Source organism: Mus caroli, unplaced genomic scaffold, assembly GCF_978045245.1.
Source record: "Mus caroli unplaced genomic scaffold, Mus_caroli_1 scaffold_15, whole genome shotgun sequence".
Classification (NCBI taxonomy): Eukaryota; Metazoa; Chordata; class Mammalia; order Rodentia; family Muridae; genus Mus; species Mus caroli.
In genome coordinates, this window is record NW_028227270.1 from 108,461,054 (window position 1) to 108,479,597 (window position 18,544).

Genomic DNA, 18,544 nt, shown 5'->3' on the forward strand with positions numbered 1-18,544 from the left:
GTCTCAGATACTTTGTTACAGTGGCACATAACCACTGAGACAAAGTTGTGCTTTAAGCACTCTATCTTTTTCAGAGTTGCCTAAAAGACAAAATGATAGCAGTTTGCTAGTGTTTCCTTTGGTTTTGTCTTAGATGGGCTCTTGGAAAGTTGATGGAGTTGTTAGATTCCAGAGAGAGCTTAAGGGTTCAGGTTTGTTCTAGGTGAGGCCTGGGCCACCCTAGCTATTTGCAGCATCTCAGTGGTCTGCTTGTGACTTATGGGAGAAACTCTAACATTTGGACACATTTGATCTGCTAGAAGCTTGAGCTATAGAAAATTGCTTTTGTTTGGATGATGAAGAATTTTGGAGTTACCTCTGGTAATGATTGAGATACAGACAAAACCAGATGTCTGTCACTCTGGAGTTTGCTAACTACACAGTTTATTTACAATAGTGAAAATCTGGAGTGTCTAAGACTTCATGCTAATGTAGATTGCTGACTGATTTACTTTATTGAAAAATCCTGTATATTTTACAAAGTAAACACATTGAGATGCACAGGCAGGGAGCTTTCTTTGCATAGTGCTTTGAACTGAAAGTGCCGAGAACATCTTAGGATGATTTTGTTGCATTTGTTTGAATGGTTTTGACTTTAGAAAAGCTATTATTGTTCTAGTAACCTTTAAATGTCAACCTGAGAAGTGGGTCTCAATTAAGGCATTGCCTAGATCAAAGTGACCTGTAGGTGATCTGTAGTAGGTTGTCTTGATTGTTAGTTGATAAGAAGGACCCAGCTCACAGTGGACAGCACAGTTTCCTGGGCTGCATAAAAAGAGACAGCTAAGCATGAGCCTGAGCAAGCCACTGAGCAGTCTTCTTCCATGAGTTCTACTTTCAGTTCCTTCCTATCTTCAGTGATGGACTATGACCCAGAAGTGTAAGTTGAATAAATCTTTTTTCCCACTAAGTTGCTTCTAGTCAGTGTTTTATCACAGTAACAGAAAGGAAGGTAGAACAGAAATCATGTTAGGTTTTTCAACTTTATTAATTGATAAATAAAAATTTCTATATTTGAGATGTACAAGCGACAGCCTAATGCACAAATAGACTGTGCAGTCAACACAGTGTCCCTACAGTGTAGTGAACTGTGTGTGCATGATGAAAGCACAGAAGGTCCTCTGCTTCAGTGCGATATGTCACCAATAACATGCATCATGTCTCTAACATACAGCTTCCCCTTTTCCTTAACCCCTGACCTCTTGGGAAACCTAGTGGTTCCCATGTGAGAATCTTCTGCTTCTGTGAATCTCTTTGTCCTGATGATTTTACTGAGGTTTATCATCCAGGTTGATTGACTATGATATAAATATGGGCCGCTCAGGCACAAGCTATTTGGTGGGTGTTTAGATCATAGGCTCAGTCCTTGGGAAGAGTATTGCATCTTTTAAAAGCAGAGAAGCAGGGCTAGGAGCAGCAGAGAGAAATTGAGGATGATTCCTTGGGGATTAGTAACTCATGAATATTCATAGGATCATTACTATTCATAACTTTCAGGAAGTCTACATTGTCTTAGGTTTTATGTGTTGCCATGACTATTTCTGTTGGAAGCAGTAAACAGGCTAAGGACTTGGAGAGTTTCTGTCACGGAAGCAAGGTACTCCTTTGCTCAGGGGGTTTTGTCATGTGGTGGGTTAACTTAGCAGGGAGCCTGGACTCTGTCGGTGCTATTGAGCGGAGCTTCTGTCAGAGGACACAGTAGAGTTATGAGTGTTGGCTTCAGGAAACTAAATTTTACCTACTGTAGAATACCCTACTTGTGAGGTACAGTGTAGATCCCACTTCAAGTACAGTAACACACACATGGCATAGATTCAGGGAGGTAGCTATGGCTGTGCCTGCAATGAGAATCGCAAACATTCTTTAAGAGACCTCTTTGCTAGTGTGATAAGGTTTTAGGCATACCTTAGACCATATTCTTCGATTTAAATCAATATTCTTTTAGGAGAAGAAATGGAAGTTCATATAGATAGGCTCTCCAGAGTTCACTTAGCTCGTTGAGGTTACCTCTGAGACTAGAGCTGAGTTTTTCTTGTGCTGTGTCTAGTTCATTCTCCACTGTTGTATTATCTGTCTGTCTGTCTGTCTGTCCTGGAGATTGAACCTAGGGCTTTGTGCATGATAGGCAATGCACTGTTTAAGCTGTATCCCAGCACTCATGGCACCCATTCTTCATATCCCCTTCCCATTTTCTTACTTTTGTTTGCTTGTTCCTTCTTGGGAGAGGGTATCATGTAGCTCAGGCTAGCCTTGAACTTGTTAGTAGGTTAGCATGACATAAAACTTCGGATCCTTTTATTTCTACCTTCTGAATGCTGGTATTAGAGGGCTGGTATACCTGGTTTCTATGGTGCTAAGCATTGAACTCAGGACTTCATGCATGCTAGACAAGCACACTCTGAAGTGGCTCACATCTCCAGAGCTTCCTGTACCAATTCTTAAACCAAACCATCAAATCATTTCCTTTCCAGAAACTGATCTCACTGCAGTGGATTTATTCTTTGGTTTATCGCTTCCCCACTTGCCAAGGCTGTGAGCCATGATTGCATCACTTTGAATAAATACCAACAGTGCCACGCTTGACTGACGTGCTCTTGGTGTGTATTGAGTAATTGTGGTGTGTGGTCCCTGTCAGTCACTCCCCTTCTACTATACACCAGATAACATGATTTATTACTCCTAAGGATGGTTGTTAAGGAGAGTATCCACTCAAGGGAAATGTCATCTGTTATGTGGGACATAGTTAGGATAAAATTGATGATTAAAACAAATGAAGTTAATTAGCTGAGGGAAATTAAAATAGAGAAATAAAATATCTGTAGTCAGGTGTGCACAGAACAACAAAAGCATGTGCACAGTTTATGCAAATCTTAATCTATTTGACAGATGAGTAAGAATTAAAAAGTTACAGCTATGTCATGATTTTTACAGTTTCTTGCAGTATTTTTTTTCTTTGTATTTTATTGACTACAAAGAATGTTCTAGTTGCAGACGTACTTGTGGTGGATACTGTTGTCAAGTAGACATGTCTAGAACCACCTAGAAGACAAGCCTTTGCACATGTCTGCCAGAGTTACTGGACTAAGTTAACAGAGTTGGGAAGACCCGCCATAATTTTGGGCATTCCACAAACTGGGGCTCTGGACTGAATAAGACTAAGAATGTGAGCTGAGCAAAAGCTTCGCCCTCTACTTCCTGACTGCAGAAGCCATGTGACCAGATGCTTCACCCACCTGTGGCCAGTCCCCTCCAACTGTGAGCCAAAGAGAAAACAAATAAACAAAAACAAGCCACCCCCCCCCAGCACTCTTCATCCTTACATTGCTTTCATCAGACATTTGGTCCACAACAAGTAAAGTCAGTAACACAATACCCCATCCTTTTGTGTTATTCATATCAGTTTTCTTTTCTCATTAGAAACTGTTACTATATGTGATTAATCCAGTTATCCACACTCAAGAGCTTTGTAGCATTCAGTTGTATAATACTCTTATTGGTGAGCATTTTGGTAGTACTTGGGTCTTCGCCATTATAGATACTGTGCAGGGAGTAACTTTACATGAACACATACCTTTGGGACCTTGCTAAATTCTTCACTTCTCTGTTCTGCTACCTCTATCCCTTCCTCCTTCCCTTTCTTTCCTGTTCCCATCTTCTCTTGGTTCCTCCCTTCCTATCCTCTTCCCTCTCTCCTCTTCACCTTTCACCTCTTTCTCTTTACCTCTTTGGAACGGGTCTCGCGCTAGTCCCAGCTAGCTCAGAACTCAATTATGTATGCTGCCCTTAAAGCATTGGCAATCTCGTTTTACCTTCCCAAGTGCTGAAAATACAGGTATATGACCCAACATATCTGGCTTTTAGATTATTTTTGTAAGAAATAATTCCTAGGAATCATATTGCGAGGTCAAAAGTGTATGCATTTTACAACTTCTTGGGGAAACATTTAGCCAAAGAGTAATAATGAGATACACATCTAGTCATATAGAATAATGTTCATTTGTCTCTGAGTTATGTTAGCCACAGTAGGTTGTAGTCACCTTTTCTCTACTTGCCAGGCTGTTAGGTAGAAAAAGTGACAAACTGCCTGATTTCTAGGGTTTGGTGATCCAGCCAAGAGGTCAGACCTTTGTGTTTGCATAGATCACCCTTCGTGTGTCTGCAGAGTATATACCTAGCCTGTTTTTCTCCTGCAACAGTGTCTCTGCATTCTAGACCTTTGTTTAGGATTTTTTGACCTTAGTGAATTCTATATGATTGTCCTACTTGGTGATTTGCTTCACCTTCAATTTGGTTTTATTGTATAGGGTCTTTACATTTATATGTAAGCACATACCTTTATTACTTCTTTCAATAATTTCTATGTATAGTTCATTAAAATAATTAAAATATAAAATAATTTATATGTTTTCCTAGTTTCAATATTTAGATTTTTAATCCACTTGAAATTTGTTCTGGCCAAGGATAAGTGAGCTGGCTAGCTTTCTCCATCCAAACTAATATTCACTTGTCTCAGTGCATTGCTCGCCTGGCTGACCTTTGATGTTTATATATATATATGTATACACAAAGCCCTAAACAATTTTTGCTAGTGTATGTCTCATATTGCTATAATTATTACAACCTTACATTTGACTTTAATATGTCCTAGACATAGTCAAATCACAATTTATTTTTGCCTTCTTGTGAGTTTATTCTTACAGATGAACTATATATGTATATGTGTATATATATATATACATATATATGTATATCTTCATTGAATATATTTGCAAAATCAATGTAAGAAATGAAGTGTGTGGCATGAGATGCTTCCTGGAGAAGGCATCTGGGGGCACAGATATATCTAGAAGCTTGAACAGACCGTGGAACTCTTTGCAAAGCTTGGTCATTCAGAGCCAGAGAAAGAGAAGGATCAACACAAAGGGGGTTCTCACCTTAGAGAAGGGCTCTTTGTTGTTGTGGCTCATTCTACTACATGAGGGAACTGGCAGCTTCTCCTTGGCATCCACTGTATTTTAATTTGCCTCAAACATTGGGCCAGGAGGCCTACGGCAAGTGACCTTGGCTTGACTTCCTCACTGTCCCTGTCCCAGTCACTTCATAGTCAGGAGGAAAGTCTGTAGTCTTGTAAGTCACTGAGTGAAGCATTGCTTCCTGAGAGAGCAGCACCTGTCATTCCACCTTGGTGCCCCAGGCACCATAGTTGGTGCCGCACACCTCTCCGATGAATGGGATAGCCACTCATTCATGCTACAGGGACATCTCTGGTTTGTTGCCATCTTGCCCAGTCTTCCCACCCTCTTTTCTTTAAGCTGACTTTATGTCCTCGCATTGGTCTGGGCACCAGTAAGCCCATCTGGAGAAAGCTACAGTCCAAGCACAGTTTCCTTCCTTGGGAACTTCCTCTGGGCATGGGTTCACTCACTGTATGTCTTAGTTAGGTTTCTATCACTGTGATAAAACACCATGAACAAAAGCAACGTGGGGAGCAAGGTTTATTTCAGCTCACAGCTCTCAGGTCATCCACTGTCACTGAGAAAAGTCTGGGCAGGAATTCAAGGCAGGAACTGAAGCAGAAACCACAGATGTGTGCTGCTTTCTGACTTTGCTCCCTGTCTTAGGGTTTCTATTCCTGCACAAACATCATGACCAAGAAGCAAGTTGGGGAGGAAAGGGTTTATTCAGCTTACACTTCCATGCTGCTGTTTATCACCAAGGAATTCAGGACTGGAACTCAAGCAGGTCAGGAAGTAGGAGCTGATGCAGAGGCCATGGAGGGATGTTCTTTACTGGCTTGCTTCCCTTGGCTTGCTCAGCCTGCTCTCTTATTAAACCAAGAGTACCAGCCCAGAGATGGTCCCACCCACAAGGGGCCTTTCTGGCTTGATCACTAATTGAGAAACTACCTTACAGTTGAATCTCATGGAGGCATTTCCTCAACTGAAGCTCCTTTCTCTGTGATAACTCCAGCTGTGTCAAGTTGACACAAAACTAACCAGTACACTCCCTAAGCTCAATCATCAATCAGTTAAATGCTTTATCATCTTACCTATAGGCCATTCTGGCCAGAGCATTTTATCAACTGATGTTCCTGTTCTCTGACAACTGCCTTGTGTCAAGTTGACAATAAACAAGGCAGGGCACTGTAGAAATAAAATAAGAAGTTAAAAGATTTGATAAACAAGGAGAAATTTTCATGGCTCTTTGCATCTTTTAAAAGGATAGCAAGACTGCCGCCATATACCATTATCAGAGAAATTACATTAAAAATTCAAATAGGAGTGACAGAATGGAACACCAGGTGACACACTTGCCTCTAAGCCTGGAAACCTTCAATTCCTGGGACCAGCATCACAGGAGAAAACCAAGTCTTGCAAGTTGTCCTCTGATCTCCAGATGTATACTGTGGCATGTGTGTGTGTGTGCGCGCGCGCGCGCGCGTGCGCGCGCACGCGCTCGCATGCACACACACATACCACATGCACACATCCCACAGTAAATAAATGTAATTTTTAAAATTGGATAGCTATTTGATTAGGAAACAGTGCTATATTTCAGATTTAGAAAATAGTCAAGCCTTAGCTCAACCCTAGCAACTATACTTATTTTTCATTTTCCCACAAGACTGTAATGGAAAGCCAGTTCCTACGAGGACTGTGTACCTTTGGATTCAGGTTTAAGATACAGAAATATTTCTTGGTACCAGTGTGACTCAATAGGTTGTCACACTGAATGTGTGTGTCATGTACACAGTAGGTAGGTATATATGTGCTTATTAAAATGAAGGACTACCCCTCAAATATTTCCAGCCCCTTACTGCCACTAAATATTACAGTGTTTACTGTCTAATAGAAAGCAGAGCTCTTACAGTGGCCAGGTGGATAAATTGTTCAGACTTATGAAAGAGATCACTCATCTCTGGGAGGTGTCCCTGTGGTGACCTTGAGCATCCTGGCTAGAGGAGGAATACCTAGAAGAGAAGTGTATTAGTCAGGGTTCTCTAGAGTCACAGGACTTTTGGGATGAATATCTATTGATCTGATCTATTAATCTACATATTGGTTTATCTATTGATCTATCTATCTATCAATCTATCTGGAATTTATTGGAATGACTTATAGGCTGTGATCCAATTAATCCAAAAAGAAATTCCAAGAATCTTGTAGTCCCACAAGGCTGGATGTCTCAGTTGGTCTTCTATATAAACTGAAATCCTGAAGAAGTGGGCTCTGGTGGATGTGCTGGCAAAGTGAGGGCAAGCAGGAGAAGAACGAACACTTCCTTCTTTCATTGTCCTCATGTAGGCCTCCAGCAGAAGGTGTGACCCAGACTACAGGTATGTCTCAATAGCTGGATTTTGTAAAGGAATTTGTAATCCTGCCCCAAGATCCAGATTGATGGCATGTTGTCTTACTGCCTCAAGATCTGGATCACAGGCGTGTCCTCCATTTCTTAATTGTAGTTTATTCCAGATAGAGTCCTGTTGACAATGGAGAATACCCATCACAAGAAGTGAATTTGGGTCTCCTGTCATTTACAGCTCTGGGAGGGTGCTGACTAGTTTCCAAAAACAATCTTGTGTCAACATTGTTTTGCTCAGTCCTGTTTTCTGTGCAGTAGCTTGGGATACAGTCTATGTGCCTAACTAGTTGATCTATTAGTTTTGTTTTTTAATATCTCTATTTGTCTCTGTGTGGGTCTATACATGTGAATGCAGATGCCTGTAGGGTTAGAGGTATCCAAGAACAGTATGCACTAGTACCCACCAGCAATCTCTCCAGCCTTTCTATATTTGTCTTATTAATATTTGACTCTAGAAGACATTTTATACAAGGCTGTGAATGTGTTTACTATTCTCTGAATGTGCCATGTCCCACACAGGCTTGGTCTGCAACGGTTGGCATTGTTTCTGTTCAACCTTTAGAACATGAGGTCCAGCTAGGGGAAGAGGATCTTTGTGGTGTGGGGCTTGTGGGTTGTAGCCTGGCCCAAGTTCCATCCTTAACTCTCTGCTACCTGACTATTCACAGGAGACAACCAGCTACCTTATGTTCACAGCTAGAAGCCATTCGCATTGCTATTCCTTCTCTGCCATGAAGAAGTTTATCCCCTGATAAGGCTCTTTTCTTCCTTATATTAGGCATTTTACCAAATAAAAAGCAAGAGATTTACTACAACAGCTACAGTGACCATGGAGATATTTGGGTGAATCTAGTCTGGACTGCTTACTGAGCTGTTACTGAAGGCTTTGTTCAAAGCACTGGTTAGCCTGACACTGTGGCTGCATAGAAGCTAAAGCTTATATCAGCTTGGATTGGTGGATAGAGAGTAAGAACTCAGTAAATGGTTTGTGATGGTGACTCCGGAGATCCTAGCTGGGCACAGAATGCAGTAATTGTGTCCCATGATTAAAGAGCAGCAGCAACTGGCACCCTCTTCCTGTACTCACTGTAACAGAAATCTACCCCGAGGAGGTGTGTGTGTGTGTGTGTGTGTGTGTGCGCGCGCGCGCGCGCGAAAGAAGCCCAGTCTAATGCTGTGGGTGGTGGGGAGCAGACATACATATCCACAAGCTCACAGATTTGTACCTTGGATTTGTGCTCTGTAAACACAGACTCTGCTGTACTTGCTCTCTTGCTTAAAGGGTTTATTGCTATGCCATTCTGAATGTGAAATGATAGTTAATGGTACAGGAGGATTAATAGCAGAGTTTAAAATCATTTAGTGACTAATAACTCCGTGGCTTTAAAAAAAATTACCTTGATATGCAGGGTGGCCATCCCATTAACGTTTCTGAGCTGTTTAGAAGTCAGCTGGATGCTGTTGGGTGCGCATTCATTTTTCATCTTCTCAGCACCATTCAGGAAACATCAATAGAATTGAATAATTCCCTGTCATTTCTGAGATAATAAATATGGTTGTAGATTATTAAAGTGTTATTTTTCATTTTCATGGCAGGTAAACATTAAGAGGGATCCTCACCGAGCAGAAGTTGTGAGTTATTGATCATGAGCATAGGATTCATATAAAGCCACTCAAATACTTTCATGCCCCCCGGTTGTTTTCTGCTGCTGCTGAACTTGTATTGAAGAATAGTGTTAGCTAGAATGGTTTACTATGTACTGGACACCTGCTGGGCACACACTGACTATACGACTGTGTGTGTTATCTTTGATACTGACATTAGCTGTTCAAAGTAGCTAGCTTTTATAGCTGGGGAGAGGTAGGCTCGGAAGCTGCAGGAAGGATCCTAATGGCTCAAAACTTTAAATGTTTTTAAAGAATCTTTCTCTTAGACTTGAGTGAAACGTCACCTTTCTGAGCAGGCATTTACTGTAGAGAATTCGGTCTTCAAATGCTGGAGTTAATTTCCAGTTCATGGGGATGAAGTTATATAATGCATGTTCAGTGTGTAGAGGGGACACGGGTGTGTCACAAAGCTACTACTTGCTCTTCACCACAGCCTTTGGTTTGGGGTTCTTGTGATCCTTCTGAGACCCAAGGAAATGAATGTGTCAATCAAGGGAACAAGCTAAGAGAATCAGTAGACCTGAGACTAAATATGGCATTTTCCATCTCTGAGGGTTGGGTTTTCAGGAATGCTTTTGGATATAAGCAAGAGACTCTTTATATATATATATATATATATATATATATATATATATATATATACATATATATATATATATACATCTTATACTGTATGTGTGTATAGATATGTTTATGTATATAGATATGTATTTATGTGTTTAACATACATTTAAAATTTGTATGTTTAATGGTAGTTAGGAGGACCCAGTTTGTTGGTGGTCTCTGGAGCATCATAGCCAAGAGGCAGCACGACACATGCTTTATTCTCTCTATCTGCCTGGTCAGGGTGCTGACTTTGGTCCTTCTGACGCCTCAGCACCTCTTCCCAGACTTTCGGATCTTTTACTGTTGGCTTGCAAAACACACTGAGCACAAATGTGTTGTCTTCTGTCTTTTCTAGTACTTTTGGTGGTCAGAGGAGCTGATGGCCAAATGTGGGCATCCTCAGGGTGGTGTTCTTCTGAGGATATTTTCAAAGCCTCTGGGCACTGGTGTCTGGGAAAGACATGGAAAAGAGGACTAACTGGTTTTTGTGCCTGTGGTTGCCTGGTCATCACATCCTGGGTGGTTTTCAGAGCCTTTGTTTTGGTTCTTGTTGTGGGTGGTGCCTTAGTTAGGGTTTTACTGCTGTGAACAGACACCATGACCAAGGCAAGTCTTATAAAAACAACATTTAATTGAGGCTGGCTTACAGGTTCAGTCCATTATCATCAAGGTGGGAGCATGGCAGTATCCAGGCAGGCATGGCGCAGGAGGAGCTGAGAGTTCTATGTCTTCATCCAAAGGCTGCTAGTGGAAGAGTGACTTCCAGGCAACTAGGGTGAGGATCTTATGCCCACACCCACAGTGACAAACCTACTCCAACCAGGTCACACCTATTCCAACAAGGCCACACCTCCAAATGGTGCCACTCCCTAGTCCAAGAATATACAAACCATCACGGATGAGGTGTGAAATTCCTTCTCTTTTTTGTGAGAGGGGGAAGCCCAAAGATAATTTATTTTGTTACTCCCCATTTATTATTATTTTTGGAGATAAGGCTCAATGTAGTAGACAAAGGTAGCCTTGAACTGGCTGGCCTCCTGACACAGCCTACCAAGTGTTGGGGTTATGTCCATCATCATGTCTGCCTGGAAGTTTCCTTCATAGTTCCAAAAACAATGCTGGCCCAGAATGGGCTGATCCTGGTAGATAATCTTGTATTCAGTCCATCTACTCACTAGTAGCAAGAAGGTTAAAGGGCTTGCACCCTATCCAGACTGACTGTCCAGAGGAAGTAGAAAGACCATGTCTTTTTTCTAGGCTTTTCTTAGAAGAGAGGAATGGTTTTTCAAAGAACAAAACAAAACAAAAACAAAAACAAACAAACCCAACCAAACAAAAAAACCCTCTTTCCCCAAGATACTTCTGTTTTTGTCTCACTATATTATCCAGCTTTGGTCAAATGCCTATTACTAAAATAATTGTTAGGAAAGTAAAAATCTTCAGTGCAGCTTGGATGAAGTGGTGGCTCCCTTCGAGGCACATAGCTATGGGGAAGGAACAGGTACCAAAGGACATCAAGATCCTGCTACCTAGGAAGCCGGGAAGGATGCTCAGTTCTTAAATGTAGACATCCATGTGTATACATGTGGAAATGTAATGCTTATCTCATTTGCATACTTAAGGGCAGAGGCAACCTTCTGAAGACCAGCATCATTACCATAAATGCAAAGAAGCCCGAGATCTGAAAAAGCCTGCAGTCTTTAGGTAGGACACACCAATAGCATCAGTATCTCATCCCTAAGTGCCGAAGAACCTGAAAAGAACAAAGCTAGGCAACAATACTGTGGTTTCCCTGATGGTATGACCTGTTCTGTCTGTGTAATACACTCATTTCCAATAGGACAAAACAGCAGAACTGAGCTGAGGATACCTACTCATTCCCAAATTTACCAGATCCAGAGTGGGTGCTGATGGAATCATTTCCTACCAGGCTGTAGGTGTGGGCAGTAAGGTCTCCCTGTAAAGGCTGTGTTATGAGTGCATGGTGTTGGGAATGTAGTGAAAACATCATATTACCATTAGAGTAGGGAATGGGATGGCTTGTCTTGTTATACTAAACACGAGTTCTGTGGGAAACCTACTGGTCTAAGCACAGCAGGACCCCTCTCCTGGGTTCCTATTGATTTTGACGTGTGTCCCTCTCACTAACTGCTAGAAGTTAAAGATGTCTCCTCCAGAGCCAAAGTGTTTGTGTATTGTTTCTATAGCTCTAAAGGGTATCTGCACTTTGTCATGTTGCTAGTGGCATGGCTTGTATATTTATTACTGATGGGGGAGTCATTGTGTTTCAAAATAGATTGCTATCTTTGAGAACAGTACAGCGTGCCCATGGAAATTCTGTTTTCTTAGGAAAGCACCTAAGACACTCTGGGTACCTTAGGGTTCATGGGAAGCAACACTAGAAAGGACATGTCTGCGATAATGGTGTCTCCTGGGAATCCAGCCTGTTCCCCACTGTAAAGTCATTTGAGACTGTCTGGGATGCTAGTTCACCAAGTGTCAAAGAAGTGATTTGTGGAGAAGTTTGTGGTATTTGAACATGATAAAGCTTGCAGAGGGAAGCAAGGCCAGATTTCATTTCCAGGGCAGTCATCAGACAGGGGGTGGTGTAGGCTACATTGTATTCATTTCTAGTCATAAGTATACTTTGGCAGAGGTTGGTCCAAGAGTATAGAATTTTGGTTAGGATATGTAGGTTCTTGATCTGTTCCACAGTGTTCCACATTATCATTAATCATATGATCATTATCATTAATTACCTGATTAATGATAATGTGTTGCTGGGCTGTTGAGAAGGCTCAGTAGGTAAATAACCATGAGCACAAACCTGAGGTTTTGATCCCCATTCAATCCCTGGCTCTCACAAGGTGACAGAGAAAATCAACCCCCCAAACTCTGACTGCTAGCATCATCATTACCACCACCACCATCACCTTTATCATCATTGTCATCATCATCACACACACAAGCACACCTGCACAAACACACACACAAACACACAAGCACACACATAGATGCACAAACACACACTCAGAAACACTATTTGAAAAAAGAGAAGAAAATTTAAAAAAAGTGTTTTATTTGAAAACATCTAAGAAAATAAAATTTAAATCTCATGTGATATTCAATCTATCATGCATGAATACCTTCTCAAATTAAAATATTCTTAAGGAATTGACAGTAGTGTCGTCTAGTATTAGTTTAATTTTGTTGGGTATTTAATTATGTGTGTGGTGGTACATGTGTGGGCATGTGTGTGCATGCTGGAGCACATGTGAGAGGAGTGTGTCTGTGTGCTGGCCATGTGTGGGTGTGTGGCCTGTGTGGCATGCAAATGGAAGCCTCAGACACCAACTATCTTGCTCTTGAGATAGGCTTCTCACTGTCCTAGAACACGCTAGTTCCACTCGGCCAGCTGCCAGCTGGTCTTTGCCTCTGTGTGCCCAATGCTGGGATTGCCGACAGGAGCTACCACCTGGGCTTTTTTACATGGGGTTTGAGGCTTGAAGCACTTTGTCAACTGACATACTGCTGAAGCTCAGAACTACCTTGTTTAAAAACAAGGTTATTCACTTACCAAGTGCAGGCTCTGTCCTATTTCTGATAGTGCTTAATAAAAGTCACTTGGCCATTGATATATTGTTAGATTTTAAATCATATTCCTTAAATTATGGCTCCTTATCTTGTGGAGTACATTTGATTTCTCTTGTTCATGGATTAATGGTAGGGTCATTTTAAGAATATAATTTTAGCAGATTACGCAGGGATGGCAAGATTGTTTATGTAGTTGATTGAATTGCCTAGTCTCTAAGCAGCTATATATCAAACACAAAAGAACTATATATTTTTTTGTCATTTTAATATCTGGTTTTTCTTGTTTGATTTTTTTAAAGCCAGTTAAATGTTTTGCTGAATAAGTATAAAGGGCATCAATGAGTTCTTTAGAACTTCCTCAGCAAATACAGTTCTTGTTTGCTACATGTGTTTAGATCTGTGGTAAAGAACCCAGTTTTGTCATTCATAGGATGCACATGGGTTCTTAATATGAATGTTGTGCCTACTTAGGTTTTGTTTAACAAACACCAGCTAAGACTTTGAAATAGAATATAGCATAGGGGTATAGACACAGATGTGCTTTTTCCTGTTATCTGATAAAGGCCAATGTGTAAGGAATTATAATCTATGGACAGGAAGTCTGGACCGTCTGACCTATACAAAAGGCTTGAGCTCATGACAGTGTCATCGTGGCTCAGTAGCCCCATGCTCTCAAGCCTATTCTGCTTCCACTCAACCTCATTCCACTTTTCCTTCTGAAAGATGATGTTGTGAATAACCGTTTTCTCCATTGTGAATGAAGATGATGTTGTGAATAACCGTTTTCTCCATTGTGAATGAAGATGATGTGAATAACCGTTTTCTCCATTGTGAATGAAGATGATGTTGTGAATAACCGTTTTCTCCATTGTGAATGAAGATGATGTTGTGAATAACCGTTTTCTCCATTGTGAATGAAGATGATGTTGTGAATAACCGTTTTCTCCATTGTGAATGAAGATGATGTTGTGAATAACCGTTTTCTCCATTGTGAATGAAGATGATGTTGTGAATAACCGTTTTCTCCATTGTGCATGAGCGCATGAAGGGTGCTCACTTAGCATTTCAGGAACTTCCCTGGGCTGTGAGTGTAAAATTGGCTTATTTTCACCAATAGGTGTCTCCAAAGATGAAGTCTTCTCACTACCAGCAGTCCACACCCCACTGTTCTCTAGCTTGCCTCAAGTGAATTGATTGTGTATAGTAACTTCTTCATTCTGTATGAGAAAATGTAAACAGAGGGAGGTTTTGGGTGCTGGCATGACTGAAAGTTGTGTTGGACATACTTTGGCCTTCTTGTCTACCTCATCTGCCACAGGCTGGGGATGTGTAACATAAGCCATGTGTAGCTGAGGTTTCTATCACTTGCACAGAGAGAATGGATACAGAAGAAGAAAACCAGGGATCTTGCAGGAAGGGAGTGTTAAGATGGAAGAAACGTGCCTTGTGGTTAGGGCACTTTTGCTAGTCAATCCTGTACTGCAGTGGATATCGTGACTCTCTGTTTGTGTCTGTGCTCCAATCCATTTTAATGCCTAAAAGGTATTTAATTATACTGTGCAAACTTGGACTGTTTATACAGATCCAGAGGGTACCATTTCCTTCTTGGATTTTTTTTTTCTTGTGCAAACTTCATTTGTCTGAGCAAATCTTTTTATTTTTAAGCAATAGAGATTTTTATATTGTAAATTATAGTTCTAGATAACTTCTAGCTGCTGCTTATTCAGTAAATTTCTGTTCATTTTGATGCTCTCTCTCCTTCCCTCCCTCCCTCCCTCCCTCCCTCCCCCCACCTCTGTGTGTGTGTGTGTGTGTGTGTGTGTGTGTGTGTGTGTGTGTGGTGTATGTGTCTGTGCATGTGACTGAGCTCTCAGCGTTGGAGCTGACCCATTCTATTGTTCTCCAACTTCTTCTCTTGAGACAAGTTTGCTTTCTGAATCTGGAGGTAGACTGGCAAGCTATCCAGCCTTTGTCATCTCCTGTTTATCTTCCTAGATTGGTCATTATATACTTTAAAAACTCAGGTATGATTCCTTGGAGTATTCCCTAGGAGTAATCCATCTTTTTGAGTGTGAGTTGATAAGATAATAAGCAAACGCAACCTCCCCCTTCAGTGTGACCTGCCAGCCATTATACTGTGGACTGTAGACATGGATGTAGGTAAATGTGTTTCCAGTCAAACTGGATTGGATGTAGATGATCTATTTTTGACTCAGTGTCACAACATATTCCAGACTGACCTTGAACTTGTGATCCTCTTGTCTCTACTTCCCCAAAGTGAGAGTTATGGGTGCTTGCCTGGTTTATTTGCTGCTCCAGGCTGCTGCTAAATGTTCTGTTTAGCTTTCTTTTGTCAACTTGATGCTAGCCAGGGTCTTCTGGAAAGCAGGAAGAGAAGATAATGCTTTCATCAGATAGGCCAGTAAACAAGTCTCTCAGACATTTTCTTGATTAATGACAATTGTATGAGGGCCCATCTCACTGTGGGTGGTGCCACCCTGGGGTGCATGGGATCTTGAGTTGTCTAAGAATGCAGGTTGAACAAGGAAGTAAGTATTCCCCCTCCAAGACTTCTGCCTCTGAATTCCTGCCCTGTTTGTGACCCTGCCTTGGCTTCCCATAATGGTCTATAACCCAGGATATATAAGCCAAATCCACCCAAGTTGTTTTTGGTCATGGTCTCTATAGCAGCAGTGGAAACCCTAATGAGACGCTAGTCAAGCACTCTTTATCAACCGAACTAAATTCATAGCTGGATATTTGACTCAGAGCCTCAGAGCTAGAGTCCAACTGAGCTTTACTTAACTCGATGGGTAGAACTTGACTGCCTCCTGGGCAGTCTAGTATGATGTTTTCTAAGATAATTAGAAGTAAAGTACCCAAAGCGAGAAAGCCTAACAAGCATTAAAAAAAAAAAGGAGTCCCAGGAAAGCAGTGTGATATTTGTAGAAATAGAAGTTTCCTGTTTCTACCATTAATGTCCCCGAGCCTCCACGCTTTAGGAGACAGGGACTAGGGAATTGTGATGACTAGCTTTAACACAACATGGGTAGAGAGTCTCACTAGGGATTATCTACCTTGGGTTGGATTGTGGGCATATGGAAGATTATCTTAAGTTCCTGAATGTGGGAAAACCCAGCCTACTGTGGGTGGTTCCATTCCTTAGACAGAGAGTCTTGTAAGGGTGGAGGGAAAGAACCGCTCACCAGCAAGCAAGGAGGACAGGATGCACTCATTCATTCTCTCTGCTCTTGACTCGATGGATGTGAAATGACCAGTCGCTTCAAGTTCTTGCTGCCTTGACTTCTCCCAACTAATGTACTGTATCCTAGAATTGTGAGCTAAAATAAACTTCTCTACCATAAGCTGCCTTTTGTCAGGTTTGTATGTTTCTTCTATTTTTTTTTCCTTTCTTTTTTTTTTTTTTTCTGAGAGAGGGTTTCTCTGTGTAGCCCTGGCTGTCCTGGAACTCACTTTGTAGACCAGGCTGGCCTCAAACTCAGAAATCTGCCTGTCTCTGCCTCCCAAGTGCTGGGATTAAAGGCATGAGCCACCACCACCCGGCTGTATGTTTCTTTAATCACAGTAATGTAAAAGAAGCTACAACAGAAGCAGTGAACTTTATACTACATTTTAAAAATAAGACATTTACTTTTTGACTTGTGATGAAAGCTGACCCTATCATCTTCTTCAGTTTTAACATTTTTAGAAGATCATATGCCTCAAATCCCGCCATCTGGAGCAAAGTAACAATGACAATAAAATTAAAAAATAATGTGCTCTTTTTGATAACTTGCAGTATTTTACATTTTTATTTCTCTCTACCTGTTTTGTGGCTTAATATGCAAAATTCTTATGTTTATTTTATATTTAAATTCCTCCATAAATTACTTCTGCTGTCAGGGAATGTATCTTGAATTCAGATTTTTAAAGATCTAGAATTAAAAATTATCCCTAAATTAAGACTCTTTAAGGACTCTAAGATACCAAGCATATTGGTTAGTTATGGGGATATACCCATGGTCTGCTACAGAAGTGGCTCTAGAGATCTTGCAGGGAACTTACTAAAAAGGTGTTTTTCTTGGTTACTTGAGCTGCTAACTTTTTTTTTCTAGGCTCTCCGAAGCAACCTTGATTTATAGGTGGAACCCTTTAGGCTTTGGGAAAAAGCAAGACTCGCATCTGTCATGTGCTTTCATCCTAAGAACATACATTCTTAAATGCTAAGATGCTGCACTTCTCAGCTAGATGGACCCTTGGAAGTTAACCTTAGTCCTCCCTCATCCACCAGTCCCTCACCCCTAGCTTTTCCTCCCAGCTACATCGAGACATAATTCACAGCCTTTCCAGTTGGTGGGGTTGGCTGTTGTATTGTTGGTGTTGAATAACCTCATGAGATGTTCTAAACAGAGAGCTAATCAAATACATATAGGTTTGCATTTGCAATAAGTGTTTAGTGGGAGATGGTGTGTCGTTCAGTCTCAGGTGCTAAAATACTTCTTTACATATTTCATATTGGAATGATTTCAAGTTTCTTAACTTTGGAGGATGAGTTAAAATATGTAAATTAGAATGTTGCAAACAGACTCCTAAGTATTAGTTGACTTTCAGTTTGCTCTGAGTGTTGAACTGGGGGGAGGATGGGAGGGCATTCAAGGTCAGTTTTCTGGATATTAGGATATACTCCTAGATAGTTTTTAAACTTGGCTTAGTGTCTAATCTAGGGCTGCTGTGGTGAAACACCAGGACTAAAGCAACATGGGGGATTGAAGGGTTTATTCAGTTTACTCCGCCACATTGTCGTACATCATCAAAGGAAGTCAGGAGAGGGACTCAAGCAGGGCAGGAATCTGGAGGCAGGAGCTGCTGCAGAGGCTGTGGAGAAGTGCTGCTTACTGACTTGCTCCTCATAGCTTGCTCTGTTTGCTTTTTTACAGAATTTAGGATCACCAGGTTCAGGGATGGCACCACCCACAGTTGACTGGGTCCCTCCCCCAGGAATCACTCCTCAAGAAAATGCCCTGCAGGCATGCCTACTGAAGCATTTTCTCAGCTGAGGCTCCCTTTTCTCTGATGACTCTAGCTTGTGTCAAGTTGACAGAAAGCTACCCAGCATACTTCGTTAAAATTAAGGTAGAAGGTTTTCATCCTGGTTTCTCCCTGAGCCACCTCTCCAGCCCTTAGCCACTCTCCTACAGAGCTCACCTCTTGGATTGCTTGCGTTGAAAGTCAATCATTCTTTTCAAGGAAATTGGGAAATGCCCCCAAAGCTTTT

At 41.3% G+C, this 18,544-nt stretch overlaps 1 protein-coding gene across 6 annotated transcripts in view; it reads left to right on the forward strand.

The window, feature by feature from the left end:
• The window catches only part of Ryr2 (ryanodine receptor 2), a 568,461-nt gene that overhangs the window by 120,837 nt on the left and 429,080 nt on the right, over positions 1-18,544 (forward strand). The gene's annotated exons all lie outside the window — the stretch shown is intronic.